The sequence below is a fragment of the Arachis hypogaea genome, chromosome 17 (assembly GCF_003086295.3).
Source record: "Arachis hypogaea cultivar Tifrunner chromosome 17, arahy.Tifrunner.gnm2.J5K5, whole genome shotgun sequence".
Taxonomy (NCBI): domain Eukaryota; kingdom Viridiplantae; phylum Streptophyta; class Magnoliopsida; order Fabales; family Fabaceae; genus Arachis; species Arachis hypogaea.
The window spans coordinates 37428888-37446603 of record NC_092052.1 but is presented as its reverse complement, the minus strand read 5'-3'; the positions used below and the strand labels follow the sequence as shown (position 1 = coordinate 37446603).

The 17716-nt window shown below is 36.1% G+C and overlaps 1 long non-coding RNA gene and 1 pseudogene across 1 annotated transcript; one reads left to right on the top strand and one right to left on the bottom strand.

Annotated features, from left to right (window-relative positions):
- Nucleotides 1-7190: 7190 nt before the first annotated feature.
- Nucleotides 7191-17716, bottom strand: part of LOC140180580 (coniferyl alcohol acyltransferase-like) — an 82770-nt pseudogene continuing 72244 nt past the window's right edge.
- LOC112763168 (uncharacterized) lies at nucleotides 15526-16742 on the top strand. The gene is made up of 2 exons (XR_011875169.1): nucleotides 15526-16242; nucleotides 16581-16742. It is a non-coding gene; the product is annotated as an uncharacterized lncRNA (long non-coding RNA).

Sequence of the window (17716 nt, the reverse complement as noted above, 5' to 3'; positions counted from 1 at the left end):
TAAATAACATTAAAAAACCATTGCTTAAAAATAAATTCTAATAATGGTTATAAAACCGTTCTTTAAAATAGTCAAAGAGAACGATTTTATTTTGTTGCTATAAAATAATGAAAACTGAACTTCAACAGTAACACTGTAAAAAACCATTATCTAAAACTATCTAAAAGAACGGTTTTAAGGCGTTGCAGATTTTGGCGTTGCTAAATCCCATATTTGTTGTAGTGGATTTATATAGAGGTTAGTGATTAGTAGCAACATGAAATAAGGACAGAATAAGGACTAACGTTTTCTCTGACAAATTAGTAGCAACATGAAATAAGCGAGAAAAGTCTATTAGTTGTTAAACAGTTGCTAATTCCTCAATAAATAAGCTTTTGATTACTGACTCAACGGCGACTAGTTACTTCTAACATTTTCTCAGTTAGCTTTGGATTTGTTATATCTCTGTGACGAATTTCCAACGAGATTAGCGAGTAATTTGCTACAAAATAGGTAGGATATAACATTTACTTTGTGTAAGAACCACAACTAATCAACCGATTAATTAAGTGATTAATTGTCCAAATTAGGCTCCGAAAATTTAGAGTGAGAATTTGAGGATTTAAAGGTGATTTTTGGACTCGGTGGGTCTTTCTGAGTCAGAAAATGTGCTTTCTACAAAAAACCGTGAAAATCGCAAACCGACAGTTGAACCGGTTGAACCGGTTCAAGTCTGTCCGGTACCGCATGAGAAAAAGTGAAAACCGGCAAAAACCTTAGAAAAATGTTAGAAATGGAAAACCGGGCGTTAATTTTGAAGGTTTGGCCCAAAGTTGGGCCAAACGGGCTAAAAACGCTAACGGATTAGACCGGGCCCAAGTTGGGCCCAAGCCCAACATATAAATACACTTAAGTGAACCCATTTCAGCCACATTCACCCTCATAACTTAAACACAACAGCAGCTGAAGTGAGGAGAGAGGTGAGAGCTTTCCACCATTGTTACTATTCACTTCAAACTTGCCAAGCTCATATCTTGAGCTAGAGAGCTCCGATCGCCGCACCGTTTGACGCTATGTGTTCCTCGTGGAGAGCTCTACAAAATTCATATAAAAAACCGGTAAGAAAAGCTCGAATCCCTCTCAGTTTCTCTCCTCAAAATTTTGGGTATATAGGGTTTTTGATTAAATGAGTTTTGTGATTCTTGGTGTTTAGGTTTGCTCTAATCCTTGCTTAGCCTTGGATTCTTGCTAGTAAATCTGTTGAAGAAGGTAAGAGCCACTAAACTCTTGTGAATTTATGTATAATTGGAACCCTAGGTTGATTTGAGGTGATTTATATGTATATAGTTTGATTATTGTGGCTTTGGGAGCTCTTGGAACATAATTGTGCTTATTGGATTGGAATTGAAAGCTTGGATTGTGGTTGGAAGCTTCTTTGTGCTAAGTTGGAATTGGGTGCATAAAGGGAATCAGCCAAGGTATGGTTTCGGTTTCCTCTATGTAGTATATAATATTCATGGATACATAGGCTAGGGACCAATAAGATAGGTTGAACTAAAATGATGGTTGGTGTGTTAAATGTTGGTGAATTGATGAATGTTGGGTTGATTGTGATGAATTTTAATGATATGATAATGTTGAATGATTGTATGGATTGGAAGTTAGTTCTTTATGATAATTGTAGTGTTATGATTTATGAAATGGTGGGTTTGATGGTGATTTTGATCATAAGTATTATAAAATTAATGTTGGAATTGGGAGTAATGAAATGAGAAGAAGAATGTGGTAAGGTTGGTGTATTATGGTATAACTAGTACATTTTGATGCAAAGTGGTGTTTTGAATGGCTTGATGTGATTTGGTATGGGTAAGGTAATAAATTTTGGAAATTGTGAAGTTTGATAAAATTGGGTTTTTGGTGAAATTTGCCGGATCATAAATTTTTTCTCGATTTTCAAAATTGATTGAAATTTATTTATAATTAAAGATCTCTGAAAACCCTTTAAATCGATATAAAGTTTGTGAAAATTGGAATTTTGTAGAGGAAGTTATGATCCTTCAAAGTTGGTGTTAAATATCTGAAATTCTGCAAAGTTGCAGAATTTCATGATTACTGATATGTGCGGGCGCACACTCTCGTGCGGACGCACACTCTGCAAATATTTTGACCTTTGCAGACGCACACACCTGTGCACACGCACGGGCAGGGAAGTGCGCTCTGTTCGCAGTGCTAGCACAGCTTGTGCGCGCACATATCTAAGGAAAAACTTCAACCTGTGCAGACGCACAGGTCTGTGCGGACGCACACGTCGGGAAGGTCAGTCTGTTGGGGGTGCTGGCACAGGTTGTGCGGGTGAACAGATTCTGAAAATTTTGTCACCTGTGCGTACGCACACCATTGTGCGTACACACCCATTTTAAATTTTCCTGGGCTTGCGCACGTACACACCCCTGTGCGGCCGCACACGTCCTGTTTCTTAAATTTTTCTTGTTTTTCAAGTATTCTACCTTCCCAACAAGGTTGTAAGCTTCTAAAACACCATTTTAAGACTTATGGGCTTAATTTTGAGTATTAGAACATGGGATGTAACTTAAGGTTGCTAGAACATGGTTTTATGATAAATTAGAAAACGGAGGCCTAGGTTTCTGGCGTGCTGAAAATAATTTGATGTTGGGTGGAGGATGAGTGATATATGAGATGAGGAATGATGAAATTTTGACATTGGAAAATGAGTTATGAATGGACAGTGGTTGAGATGAGTCGAGGACTCAGATTGAGATGATGGATCTCTGTATACTGAAAATGTTTCCTAAAACCACTGAAATATTATTTTTTTACTGAGAATATGAGACGCTATGCCCCCGGCAGGGACGGTGGTTGGATCCTGCTTGTCGAGATAGCGGCGGCATAAGGGCGGTGGTTCGTCTCGCTTGCGTTGAGATGTGAGGTCTATGGCAAGAGTATCCCGCTCGCATCCCTTCGGATCTATAGGCGAGCAGGCGCCGGTACCTGGACAGTGATCCAGGCACTATATCTCGGGGGTTTTTGATAAACCACTATTTTATGATTTATCTTGTGCTCAATTGAGTGGTTTTTATTAATTCTTCACCCACTTATTCATATAATTTGCATGGTTTTACAATTCCTTCCTTATTCTGTGATATATGTGAAAACATGTTTCCTAGGCCTTAAAACTGTTAATTTTATTTATCCTTTATTACCATCCGATGCCATTATCTCTGTGTTAAGTATTTTCAGGCTTTATAGGGCAGGAATGGCTTAGAGGACAGAAAGGAAACATGCAAAAAATGGGAGGAACACGCAAAATGAAGTTTTGAAGGAAATGGTAGCGACGCGCGTGCATGGACGACGCGGACGCGTGCTTAGCGCAGAGGACGAGCGATGCATACGCGTGATAAGGAAAACTTCCAAATGACACGCACGCGTGACCTACGCGTACGCGTGACAGACGCCACGTGCAGAAAGTTGCAGAATTCACCCTCAACGATTTCTGGGCTCTTTCTCGGCCCAAATCCAAGCCCGGAAACACATAATAGAGGCTGGAGAATGGGGGAATCAAATCATTGATTCAACATTCATTCAATATTCACAATTTTAAGTTTTAGATGTAGTTTTCTAGAGAGAGAGGCTCTCTCCTCTCTCTTAGGTTTTAGGATTTAGGATTTTTCTTAGTTTATGGTTCATTCCTTCTTAATTCCAGGTTCAATGTTCCTTTAATTTATATTCTCTTCTACTTTTATTTATTCTAATCATTCTAGTTTATCCATTTCCCTTATTGATTACTTTATGTTGCCAAATTAGTTTATGAATTCCTATGTTTAATTTGATTTTCTACTTAATACAATTCGAGGTATTTCAGATTTAAGATTGCTTTCTTCAAATTCATGTTATTGATGCTTTTAATTTAATTTAGATTTTCCCCCTTGCTTTGGTTGAGTAATTGGTGACACTTGAGTTATCAAACTTAGTTGTTGACTGAAAATTGGAATTTGCTGATTGATTCGGATCCCTCTAAAGCTAGTCTTTCCATAGGAGTTGACTAGGACTTGAGGAATCCCATTGATTAGTCCACTTGACTTTTCTTTATTTAGTAAGGGTTAACTAAGTGGGACCAATAAACAATACTCATCACACTTGATAAGGATAACTTGGATGGGATTTCTAGTTTTTATACCTTGCAATGGTTTTCATGATAATTAATTTACTTTATTGCCAATTTATTTCCTCGTTCCCTATTTCAAAAACCCAAAAATATACCTTTTTCCATAACCAATAATAAATCATACTTCTCTGCAATTCCTTGAGAGACGACCCGAGGTTTAAATACTTCGATTATAAATTTTATTGGGTTTTGTTACTTGTGACAACCAAACTTTTGTATGGAATGATTCTTTGCTGGTTTAGAAACTACACCTACAATGTGATTATTTTTATAAAATTCTTTACTAGCAGAAGTCCGTCTCGTTCAGTTCCCATATGAGAAATCCGAAGGGCGACGTCTCCATGGAGATGTGTCGGGTTGGCAGTTGAACCGACAATGTGATATCACAACCAGTAGGGCAGGCATTCATCATATGCATTTCTATCTGTTTGTTTGCTTTGCCGACTTATATTTGTATGTCTAATTGAATAACATGTATAAGTGCTTACTTGATCTACTTGCCTTGTATGTTTTTACTTGTGAATTACTTGCATTGTTATTAATTGTGCTTTCTACTGGGATTGGGGAGGTTTGGAAGGCGGTGGCGATGGGATCGCATGGAGGATAGGTTGGTGAAGGCTGTGGGACAACGGTGTTTAGTTAGAATAGAAATCCCTTAAGATAGATCACCCGGTTTACTTATGATAAGGTTTATATTATGCTTATTTGTTTTAGAATGCTTTAAGCTTGAATCTTATGATGGATATGGAGCTTAGGATTGCCTTTGGCATCCCGGGGTCTTATATCCTACATCACTGGGCACTGTTACCATACTGAGAACCTCCGATTCTCATACCATATCTTTGTTGTGTTTTTTCAGATGCAGGTCGCAACCCACCTCAGTGAGTTGCTTTGGATGGTGACAGGAGCGGAGGATCTTGGATTCTTTTGGAGTCTTTTTGGTTTATTTTGTTTATATGTCTCTCACTTTTGTATTTTGTATTTTGTTTACTCTAGAGGATTGTATTTGAGAGAACAACTTGTATAAGCTGTTTTTAAACTGTCAGGTTTCTCTATGGTTCTGTATACTTGTATATGGCTAGCCGGCTTAAACTCTGTGAGTCGTGGCTAGTTTCCTATGATATTATATACTTATATTTTCTTGTATCTTATCTGTTTCTTGTGCCTTAAGCTAGTAGCACGTTAGTACGCTTTGCGCTTTTGAAATCCAATATTTGAGCTATATCTTTCATCGGGCTTCTAGATATTATATTATTCTTCTATATATTATATGTATGAGCTTAGAACTGTCGTAACCTCTTATTTACCTTTGCTTTACGACGCGAGGTAAGGCTTAGGCTAATTAGGGTGTTACACTTTGCGACAATATTGTCGTTGCCAAGTTTATCGCTAAATTCAACTTGCGACAACTTAGCGACAAATATATTTTGCTCGCTAATCAGCGACTTGAAATCAGCGAATGAAGTGTGACAGTTGTTAAACGGTCACAAATTTCTTGCTACTTAGGTCCTAGGCACTCAATATCCGTATTTTCACTTTAGCGACTAATTAGCAAGGAACACTTTCCTAGCTGAATGATTTATCCGTTGCGATGAGTTAGCGACAACTATTTTCTGTCGCTATCCAAATTTTAAATTTTTACAATATTATGCGACAAATTAGCGAGAAACTAGTTGCTCGCTAAAAATAAAAACCTTGATGACAAATTAGCTAGGAATTTGTCCATCACAGAATACACTTCAAGTCTTTGTGACAGATTAGCTAGTAACATTGTTCCTCACTAATTAGCCTTTTCGCACAAAGTTTATTTAGCGATGAACTAGTGTGTGAACTGTTTCTCGCTAATTGTATATCAAACACTTGCGATGGAATTAGGGGTGTCAAAAATCCCTAGGAAGCGGGGATCCCCGCGGGGACCGCCCCGAATGGGGCCCGTTTGTGGGGAATTTTCCCCGTGGGGATGGGGATGGGGAGCCAAATTCCCCCGAGACAGGCGCGGGGACCCGAGCGGGGATCCCCGCCCCATCCCCGATAATTCCCCGAATGTTTGAAATTTCTTAAATAACCTTACTTTATTTCTAACATAGGTGAATTTTTTAGTAATTTTACCAATTAAAAAAACCCTAACCCTATTATTCAGTATTCTCTACTCATTGTGTTGTATAATTTTAATTTTCTCTCCTTTTATGTATCTAAAGCAATTAGACATATAGGGTTTATAATTTTGAAATAGTTAGGGTTTGATTTTGAAATAGTTGCTTGATTTTCTCTCCTTCTATGTATCTAAAGCAATTATGATTTCTCTTGCTAAGTATGCTGACCATCAAAGAATACTTAATGTTAAAGACTATATCTTATCGCTTTTTTTTAGAATAGAAGTTGTATTTTAAGATTTTATTTTATAGATTATAATTTGCTATGTTGTATTTCTGGACTTATAATCTTGAATAAGATATGTTTGTGTGTTTGTAATAGTATTTTGTAGTTTGTTTTTTATTTTTTTGATATTTTTTACTATAATTTTCATATGAATGTTAAATATAAAGGGATGGGGAATGGGGCCCCGCGGGGAATATGGAGAACGCGGGGAATGGGGATGGGGACAATTATCCCCCCATGGCGGGGATCGGGGCGGGGATGGGAATTAATTTTGGGGGCGGGGACGGGGAGCAGGGAGGCTTCCCCCGCCCCCGCCCCGCCCCATTGACATCCCTAGATGGAATAGTGACAATAATATCTCTCGCTACTTTGCTTTTATTCGATTGAACCCCTAAGTGACTGATTTTCTAGAACATTGTCACTCGCTAATTAATTTGTGACAATTTTTTCTCGCTCTTTTTTTATCCACAAAAGTCAATTTGCGAGAAACAAACTTACTCGTAAATCTCTCGCTAATTAGTCGCTTTTCTCAAGTTCGGGTATTTTGTGACCGCTCATTAATTTGTCGTCAGTGCGTCACTAATTCCTCACAAATTAGTAACGGATTAGTAACAAAAAATATTTCTCACAAAAAATCGTCGCTAATTTGTCAAATTCTTGTAATGAAAGTGCGCTCCTTTGTTACTGCCACCTCCAAAAAATCATGAACCACATTTGCCACCCACCATAATGGTTTCTCCACCAGTTCCCCCACCAGTTTTTTACCAAAGGGTATGGAAAGCACATTTCCAAAATAAGAATTCATCAGTGATTTTTTTTCCTTTTTCTCCATTACTACTACTATCATCACCATCGGCTAGTCTCTTCCTTCCATCCACCACTATGGCCATTTTGGCGACAACCTGCTACATCATTATTAGAATAAATAAATACAAGAATATAATAGATAATAGTTGAAAAGATAGAAAATAAGTGTGGTGTTCAATTGTGAAGTGGAAGGTTCTATGAACTAAAAATGAAAGAGAGAATTAGTTTAACAATCATGTTAGGTAATTGACCGGGTATCAGTCAATAACAATTAATTATTAGTTGAGTTACAAACAAACTAAAAAAATATTTAAAATTAATTGAAAAGAAATATTCAAAATTAAAAAAATATATCTAAAATATAATTAAAAAATATCTAAAATTAAATAAGAAAATTTAAAATTATTGTAAAAAAATTCAAAACCTAACAACAACAAAAATACTTAAAATGTAAAAATAAAAGAGAACATCTAAGACCATGGTAAAAAAAGTTCTTTTAATTATGGTAAAAAAAAGAATGTGTTACTTTTAGATGTTTCTTATATTTAGATTTCGGATGTCTAAATTTTAGAAGTTTTGGATTTTTTTTAAATGTACAATTAAAAATAAATGAAACCAAACTATTAAAAAAAAACATAATTTTATATGTTTCTTATTCTTGGATTTTAGATGTTTAAATTTTAGAGGTTTCGGGTATTTTTCTAGAAATATACAACTAAAAATAAATAAAAGCAAATTATTAAAAACGAAAGCATCATGTTAGATTTTTTTATACCTAGGTTTCGATGTTTGAATTTTAGAGATTTCAGATTTTTTTCTGCACATGTACGTTAAAAAGTAAATGAAAACAAACAATACCTTTGAATTTTGGATATTTAAATTTTAGACATTTCATAATTTTTTTCTATGATTTTGGATGTTTTGTTTTATTAGATTTTTGATGTTCTTTTCAACGATTTTAGATGCTTTTTTTGTTAAGTTTTGGATATTTTTTTATGATTTTAGACTTTTTTCTATTAAGTTTTGGATGTTACTTTTCATAACATAAAAAAATATCCAAAAATTAAGAAAAAAAAAACATAAAAACTATTGAAAAGAAACATCCAAAACCTATAAAAAAAAGACATATCTAAAACCTAGAAAAACGACACATCTAAAACTATTAAAAAGAATCATCCAAAACCTAAAAAGAAGAAACATCCAAAACATAAGAAAAAGAAACAAGCAAAACCTATAAAAAAGATACAACCGAAATCTAGAAAAAATACACATCCAAAACTATTAAAAAGAATTATCCAAAAACCAAAAAGAAGAAACATCCAACATTATTAAAAAATATATATCCACAACTAAAGGAAAAAACATAAAAAAATTATTGAAAAAAATGCGACAACTAGAGGGATGGACGGAATTTTTCAATGTCTATGTTAGCATCCTCTTGTTTTTTGACTCTTGAAAGGTGGAAGCGGCGTAAAAAAAAGCAGAGGGAAAGGAGAAGAGAGGTGAAGGGGAGTGGGAGGGCGCGAATTTTTTTAGCATAAAATTCATTTTTTAAATTAAGATTTTTTAAAAAATTGATTGCTTAGTTGTATAATGTTGGTTTTTCAAATTTTCTCTTAGTTTAAAGAAAAAGGAAATACTATACCCCTCTTAAAGTGGCAAAAACAACAATGAGAGAGAAGGTAGAGCAGAGAATTATTGAATTAGAGAGGATGAGTGAGAGGGTGATTAAGGGACGCAATGAAGAAGTTTTTTTTTTCCTTTTTTATAAAAAATTATGGAAGAGATGAAGTTTTTCAAAAGTATGCTTTTTGTCTCTAATTTTTGTAATTTTTTTTTTAAAATATCTCTAATGTTAAGTTGAGTCCCATTTTAACTTCTGAGATTGGCGAGTTGCACTGATTTAGTCCCTAAAATTCTAATTATTCTTAGTCCCATACATTTGAAAAAATACACTACATTAGTTCCAAACACATTTTCCATCACCGGAACTCAATGGCGTAAGTAATGTAGCTTAGTCCTTGTCACGCTGGACATGATAACAATTATATGAGGTGGAAGAAAAGTGTGATTGAACCAATTTAGTTCTTCTCTGTACATACTTAGTGATCAAGAATTATGATTACAACGCATATATAGGAATCATTGCACCCAGTAACACAAGAACAAAAATAAACCCTAGCACAAACTCATGTTCAACAAAAGTAGGATCAAAATAACAGAAACAAAGAAATATCATCGCCAATATATATATATATATATATATATCGCAAAAAAATCACACAAAAAAAAAATTTTTGCCACTCGTCACTAACCTCTGTGAGCAGAGTTAAAATCCTTACAGCTATGTTCAACCTTCATGCACGCTTATACACATTTTATGAAAATCAATATTCAACCACAAATCCTTTCTCTTCCAACAACCACTAGTTACTTTCAGCCATGGGAGAGAGAAATGTTTTTGTTTTAAAATTTAGGGGAGAGAATACAAAGAATGAACAAAAGGTGGAAAAGTAACGTTTTATTACTCTAAAATCCTCAAACGATGTCGTTTCAATCTTTCTTTAGCGCTAAAATGTAAGACCCAGAACTTTTGAAAAGTCTTATTATGATCAAGTCTCAAATCATATAGTTATTTATAGCCTTAATTTTAGAAATTATTTTATTAAAGGTAATTAAGGCAAGTTTTGATTTATTGAATTTGAGATAAGTTATGGTTATTATCCAATTTTATAATTATTGGATTATTTTCTATATTTAAAGTATAAGATTGATAGTTATGAAATAATAAAGATTTTATATGATTTGGATTAGATAAGTAATATTTTAAATATTATTACTGCTATTTTGGAAAATGAAGAAAATCAAGTATATTATTTCTAATTTTTAGATTTGGGCATTTTATTGAAAATAATTTGTGAAATTGATGAGCAAATAGTATTTTCTATATACAATTAGTGTTGGATTTAGTTTGGGTTTCAATTACTACATTACTACATTATACCTATTTTTTTGGGTGAAATTACAGATATGCCCCTAACCCTAATTTTTGAAAATGAAACCCTAACCCTGAAAACCCTAACCCGACCCGTTTCACCCACACGCAATTCCCTAATGTTATAGTAGCAGCAGTTGCTGCCCCTCTCTGTACCAACACACACACATGGTTCCCAAACCAAACGAAAAGACAGAAGCAGAAGCAGATTGAGGGAGGAGGAAAGGCGGCGTGGTGGACGCCACTGCCACCGTCGCCGCCGCTGCTGACAAGGAGGGGAAAGATCTATGAGGGCCGAGAAAGGAGAAGGAGGAGAGAAAGGCTCGCGCCGGCATGCGGGCTTCACTGCCGCCATCGCGCCGTCGCCTGACCGAGGGAGAAGACCGTCGCACCTCACTGCCTCGCCACCTCCGAACTCGCGCGCAGAGAGAGAGAAGATGCACGAAAGGGAGCCACCGCGGGGAAGCCATCACCGCCTGTCACCGTCGCCGAGCGTGGGGCCTTCTCCGTTCTCCTCGTCGCCGACCAGCTTGTCGCATCACTGCTGACGCGCCGTCACCGCACCGTCATCCTCGTCACAAAGCCAGCCGCCGCCGAGCTTCCACAGCCGTCGCGTTTCACCGCGGTTGAGGGCGTCTCCATCACCGCAACTTGGCCGACGGTGCTGCCAAACTGCTGCTCTGCGGTGCTTAGTTGGAGCTTCTGTTACTGTTGCCGGAGACCTGTGGTGGCCGAAAAGCACCACTATTGTTGCTGCCGAAGGAGGAAGAAACCGTGTTGCGGTTCTGGCCGCCAGGAGCAGTCTTGTGGCCACCGGAAACACCGCTTGGGATGCCGCTTCATGGCTCAGTCACTTCTCCTTAGTTGCGGTAAGAGTTACATTTCCGGAACCCTTGAAAATCTGCACTGTTATAATTGGGTAGAAATCCTAAGGTTTTGATAACATAGGGCTGAGTTCGAGTCATTGCCTATCGCGGTTAGAGCTGTTGTTGCTGTTATGAGTAGCTGGAGCTGAGGCTGCCTCCGCCGCTGGAGAACGCTCTGCCGGTAAGGGTTTTAATTGTAGTTTCTGTCCTTTTTGAATTCCGGGAATACTATAGTCGCTGCGTGTTGGTTTCAGATGTCGTAATCAGAATTTGTCGCCACTGCCGCTTGAGGTGGCTGCCGGGCTGTTGCCGAGCGGGCCCGGAGACCGCCGCTGTTTCGATTCAGCCGTCCTTTCTTAGTTTCGGTAAGTAATTATGTTTTGAAAGCCTTACGTTAGTGTCCCATACGTGTATTAAAGCCTTTACGGTATTAATGTCCTTAGAGTTTAGTAACTGAGGTTGCTTGTGGTAATTTAGAGCTGTTTACACTGTTGCGAAACGTGTGGGGCTGTGCTTTGAAGCTGCCTTTGATTTTGGGTTGAGACGGAAAGGACTCTGTGAGACGTTTGGGTTATGGAATTGCGTTTTGAGGTAGGGGCGCTTTCCAAACACTATGTTTTGTGTATTGGAATTATTACATATGGATACTGGTGTGAGATATTGTGTATTTGGTGATTGTATCTGCCTTATGTATTATTTGATTGACTCGAATGACTATGGATGTTGGTTTGGCTGAATTGTTGTGTGGTTTTGTGAAATGTAATGTCTGAAGTTGACTCTTTAAAGATTTAAAATATGAGTTTAATCCGTTGAGGATTGGTTTGAATTGAGTCAATTATTTTGATGATGTGAAAGATAGAATACTCTTGAAATTCAGCTTGGGTTGCTTTAATCGATTTGGTTTTGATAAATGATTTATTGCTAAACCGATTCTTTAAAGCTTTGGAAATGAGTTAAATCGGTTGATATTGAGTTGATTTTGAAATGGTTTTCTTGAGATGTGCCACTGAGGCGACTGTTGGATTTAGCTTGCTTTGAATTGATTTCTGGTTTTGAGCTGTTGAAAAGGAATGAGAAACGGTTTAGTTGGGACCCGAACCGGGTGGCAAAAGTCCAAGTTTTAGGGGAGGTGCTGCCGAAAATTCTACAAAATCCTAGTCTTGTTTAAAAAGTCATTTAAAAGGGGTTGGATTTGAGAAGTGGTATTATTTGATTTGTTAAGAGAATATTTATATTTTCAAGCTTAATTTATTTAGTGAACTTTATGCCTTGGGTTTAACTTATTTAGAAATGAACTATTTTTACCGTTTGAATCACTGAAGGAAAGAATGATGCTCTAATATCGATTTCAATATAAAAAGGAGCTTTTAGTGATTTCAAAGGAATCTAGACTTTTGATTGAGTAATTAAGTTTGAGGCATTTTGGGAAGAGTCAGAAAAATGGGTTCCAAAAAGAAACCTGAAAGTGGTTTGATTCAAATGAACCGGTTCCTTTTCAAATGAGTTGGTTTTTGGACCGGGTTGGAACTTGTGATTTTGTATGGTCGGTTTCATAATAAATTCAATTTTATTTACTTGAACCGAGAATCTATGATTTTAATAGTTTCAATGAATTCTAAGGAATTGATATAGGTTGACCTTCCCTAAAGACTTGGGATTCTGCCGAGAAACTTTTGTTATAAAATTCCATTGTTGGATGGATGAATTTGAATACTTTGAAATAAATCATTAACTTGCCATGGTTTTGGAAGTTTTGGAAAGAGAAAGCCGAGAGTGGCTTTGTTTTAAAAAGGGAACTTACTTTGAGTAAAAGTGGCTTATGAGCCTGAGATGATTTGAGAAATGAGATCTTTAAAGCCAAGGCTGAAAAGAGTTGAAACTTGATTTCAAAGTGAATGAATTGAGAAAAGTGATTTATGGCTTAAATGCTGATTTATGAATTTGATGATGTCGAATGGTGGAAGTACTATTTTGCTATGAGCCGGAATGGCTGTGTATGCTATTGGACTATGGCTGATTGCCGAATGAGTTGTGAGCCGTATGGCTGATTATGAATTATGAACTTAAGCCGAAGGGCTGTATTTATTGATAAATTGGCTGGTTCTGGAATGAACCGTGAGCCGGATGGCTGAGATGAATGTTGTATGCGAGTATGCTTGTGTTTTCTCTCTGGTTGTAAGGGTGACAGGGCACCGATACCCTCTAATGGCGACAGGGCGCAGATACCCTCTAATGGCGACAGGGCGCAGATACCCTCTAATGATAATAAAGCGCAACAGAGAGACTGTGTCCGGGTTAGCTACCGGACACGTCGGGTTGGCTTGGTAACCGACAGATGATATCATCAGCCACTAGGGACAGGCATGCATCATATGCATTTGTGTGACATTGGTTGGGTGTGCATATTATACTTGGTTTGCCTATGTGATTAATTGCTAACTGTTCTACTTGTAATAACTGTTTGTTTGTGCTTGAACTTTCTATCTGTGTTTGCATCTGGGACACTATTGGATTGTGGTGATTGGTTGTTGGTTGGATTGTTTAGGCCTAGGGCCGTGGTTGAATTGAGATGTACCGATGGTTGGTTTCGGTATTGTGGTTATGGTTTGGAAATGTGTGAAAGGCTAATTTGGTTCAGCATAGATAAGCCTTTGGAAATGCTTTTGAATATTGTTTTAAATGAACAGTTTCTTCTTTTAGAAAAAGGATTTCAGATTTCTCTTTTATTGTAAACCTTTGTATTTGAAAAGGGGCATAAGACAGTTATTAATCACTGGTACGGTTTATCTTCATGTATCCTATTACAATAATTCCCAAAAACCCTCTACTGAGAACCCTTTCGAGGATGATGTTTCTCACCCCCCCTACATTTTTCCCCTTTCAGGATGTGGGCGCAGAAGTTATGAAGAGCTTATTTAATTGTTGTTGTGATGCTCTGTATTGTTTTAGTTATGGTTTACTGCACCCTCGCCTTTATCTTGATATAATCTGTAAGAGGGATAGGAATTATATTGGATTATGTTTGTAATATTACTTATATATATGTATGTATATATATGGATGTATTCTTTATGAGTTTCTGTAAGTTGTATGGTATGTATTGATGTACGTTATCGAACGAAAGTATCTTTGGGAGCGGTATTGCGGTTTAAAATTTTAAACAGACTCATATTTTAGTATTAAATAATTTAAAAGTCGTCGTAATGTCCGAGCTATCAGAGTCGCGCAGCCGGAAGCGTGAGCTTTAGTAGTTAGGGTGTTACATAAAACATATACGATGATGTTGTTCCTTCTCCAGCATGGCAAAAACTAAGCTACGTCATTCACGATGTTGAGCTCTGGTGACGAAAAATGTGTTTGGAACTAACGTGATGCACTTTTTCGAATCTAGGAGACTATATTAGAGCAATTGGGATCTCAAGGACTAAATGAGTTCAACTCGCCAATCTCAATGACCAAAATGGAGCTTAACTCTTTTAATGTTTAATTTTATTCAAATTTTTCCTAATATTTTTTATTCATTTAATTTTATCTTTAACGTTTTCAATTTTATCTTTAACATTTTAGATGAATTTAATGTTCGAGTGTTATTTTGATGTAAATAAAAAATATTAAGAATAAATTAAAATTAAATACAATTAAACATTAAAAATATTTTTGAAAAAAAATTACAAATGTTAAAAATAAAAAATATATTTTATTCTCTTTAAAATTATACAATGACATATATTTAAAAAATAAATTAATTATAAAATGACCTTATTATGATTAAAAAATTACATTTAGTTAAATTTAAACAATTATATTAGTAGTAGAATTACTAACCAAACAAAAGTCAACGAATTAAAAATTGACCGGATGGATTACATGTTAATTAGGAGTGGACTGGTTAGAAACCACCTAATTATTTTACTTCTTTTAACCATAGTCATTAAATTAGCTTCTTTTATCTTTCAATATGGTAGTTTTAATTTTACGCATAACACAAACTTTTTTGCCTTTGATGTTGGGCCTGATGGATTGGGCCATGTTGGCCCATGATACAAGGAACATGTTTGCTGAGTATGCATCCGCTATGCGATGATCAAATGTGCATCCCATTACTATCCCACCGCACTTAAGTATGCTTAAGTATAATCAGATTCATTTCAATCAGCAATTTCTCATACTAAACTTTTAGAAAAAGTATATGGAACTAACTTTTAACCAGTGGAATTAAACAATTTAATTAATTATAATTATCTTAATTAATTTTATTTATTTTTAATTTAGAATATTTGTTATTAATTGTTTTTTAATGTCAAAATCAGGTTTGGTATGATACGTCCATAACCTTGCGATGGGAATCACGGAAGAGACTTCAACACTTTCGAGTCTTCACCCTCTCTCCCTCTCCACGGCTGCCGTGCATCGGTCCTCTCTTCCAAACAGCAAAGGCGCAAACCTCCTCCATCCAAGGCATCCTCCAGCGCTCCCTTCTCGGTAACCCACGGTCTGTGCCGCCATTAGCGGTGTAGCGATTGATCGTGGTGCTTGCAAGAGGTTCTCGGTTACGGTGAAACCTTTCTCTCTTCTGCTCATCCATTTTTTCCACCCTCTCCATCAAATCATTCAACCCGTAGCTCCTTCGTCCTTTCTCCCCGGTGCGTGCAACCCTCGATCCATGCCGCCCGGTTGCAGTGCAACCTTTCACTATTCTACTTATCAATTTCGCCCACTCTCTCCAACAATTCAATCAACCCGTGACTCCATCGTCGCTTCTCCCCAGTGCTTGCCGCCATTGGCCATGTCGTTCATGAGCGTGGTTCAAGTTATGTTCGTGATTCGATAACGTATCCGTTCTCATGCAAAGACCATCACACCAGATCCTTCATGCACAAAGAAATTACTTCGCGGTACAAAGCTTCTGGATAAAAGCATCGTCCATGGAGCTTTCAACCCTAGAAGGCGGATCGAATAGCACATTGATCAATTCAAATGAAGGCAATGAAGAATTGAGTGTGGGTGAAGTTGTTATTCAAGAGAGGTCTAAGGTATGTTGGATAGGATAGTTTTGTATTGTATGAAATTTTATGACAATGTGTTATTGAATGTTTCTTATTCATGCTAATTAGATGTTTTTTAAGTTGAGTTATTTGGAAAAATCTGGTATAGTGATATAGTTAGTTGAGATATTAATAACAATAGGTATATATGCTTGACTTCTATGTGTGTTTGTACTATTTTTTATATTTTTTATTTGGGTGGTTTATTATATAGTAATAAAATGTTAATAATAAGATGAGGATTTATTAGCTGAAGATTATGATGAATATGATGTTAATAATAATAATAATAAAATATTGCTACCACCACATGAGTTTATTGCTAGGAGGCTAGCAAGGAGTCAAATATCAGCATTCTCAGTATTGGAAGATGTTGGAAGAACACTCAAAGTTATAGATCTTAGCAAAGTGAGGAATGCTGTTGTTACAAAAACTGATTTTTTTAAATCACTATGAATATTTAATTAATAACACTATTATTATTCTTGTTATTGTTAAATATTGTTATAGATACTAGCATAGACTATAGTATTATTATTATTATTAGTCCTTATAGCTAGTATAATGGTTTTTAATTAGGGATGGAGTTTTTTTTTCATGTTTAATTATTAGGGTGTGATTGTGAAGGATTTGATGTTCTAGCCATTTACCATGTAGAAACTGAAAAAAAAAATCAATGAATTAGATTTTGGTTTTCATTACAATATCTAATGATGATTATATATGTCTTTCATTTTATTTGTTTGTTTAATTTTCGTTGTAATTTCCTGATTGAGTTTAATTTCCTTAACCTAGCTATATTTTGTTTTATTTTATTTCTCAATGAAATATACGCATTCGCGAATGCTTAAGACATGAAACTCAAAAAATATATCCAGAACCATCTAATTCGCAATGAAAATAAACATCATAATGCCTATCAGAAGCATCATTCACTTAAAAACTTGGATAAAGTCACCGATATCAACATAAAGGAACCTGCCGAGTAGACTGATTATGACAGAAGGCCAAGCAATGCTAAAAGTACCAGCAACTTCACACTTTCAGCAATAGAAAAAAAAAATAAACTTCCATTTAGCTAACATCATGCCGCTTAATGCATCGAAGTGCCACCTATATGTAGTCATACATAAATGGAGAATATATACCAAGCAGAGTAGACTGACTAGCATAATAAGACATGAAACTTACTGAGGAATACGTTAAAAAACAAAAGCTATCCACTTTTCAATGAAGTACACGCATCTACAAATGCATTGCGCGTGATAACTCGTAAAATATATCCAGAACCATCCAATTTGCAATGAAAAGAAATATCCTAATGTCTATCAGAAGCATCATCCACATAAAAGTTTGGATAAAGTCACCGGTGCCAACACAAAGGAACCTGCCGAGTAGACTGATTACAATAGAAGGCCAGGCAATGCTTAAAGTACCAGCAACTTCACAATTTCAGCAATAG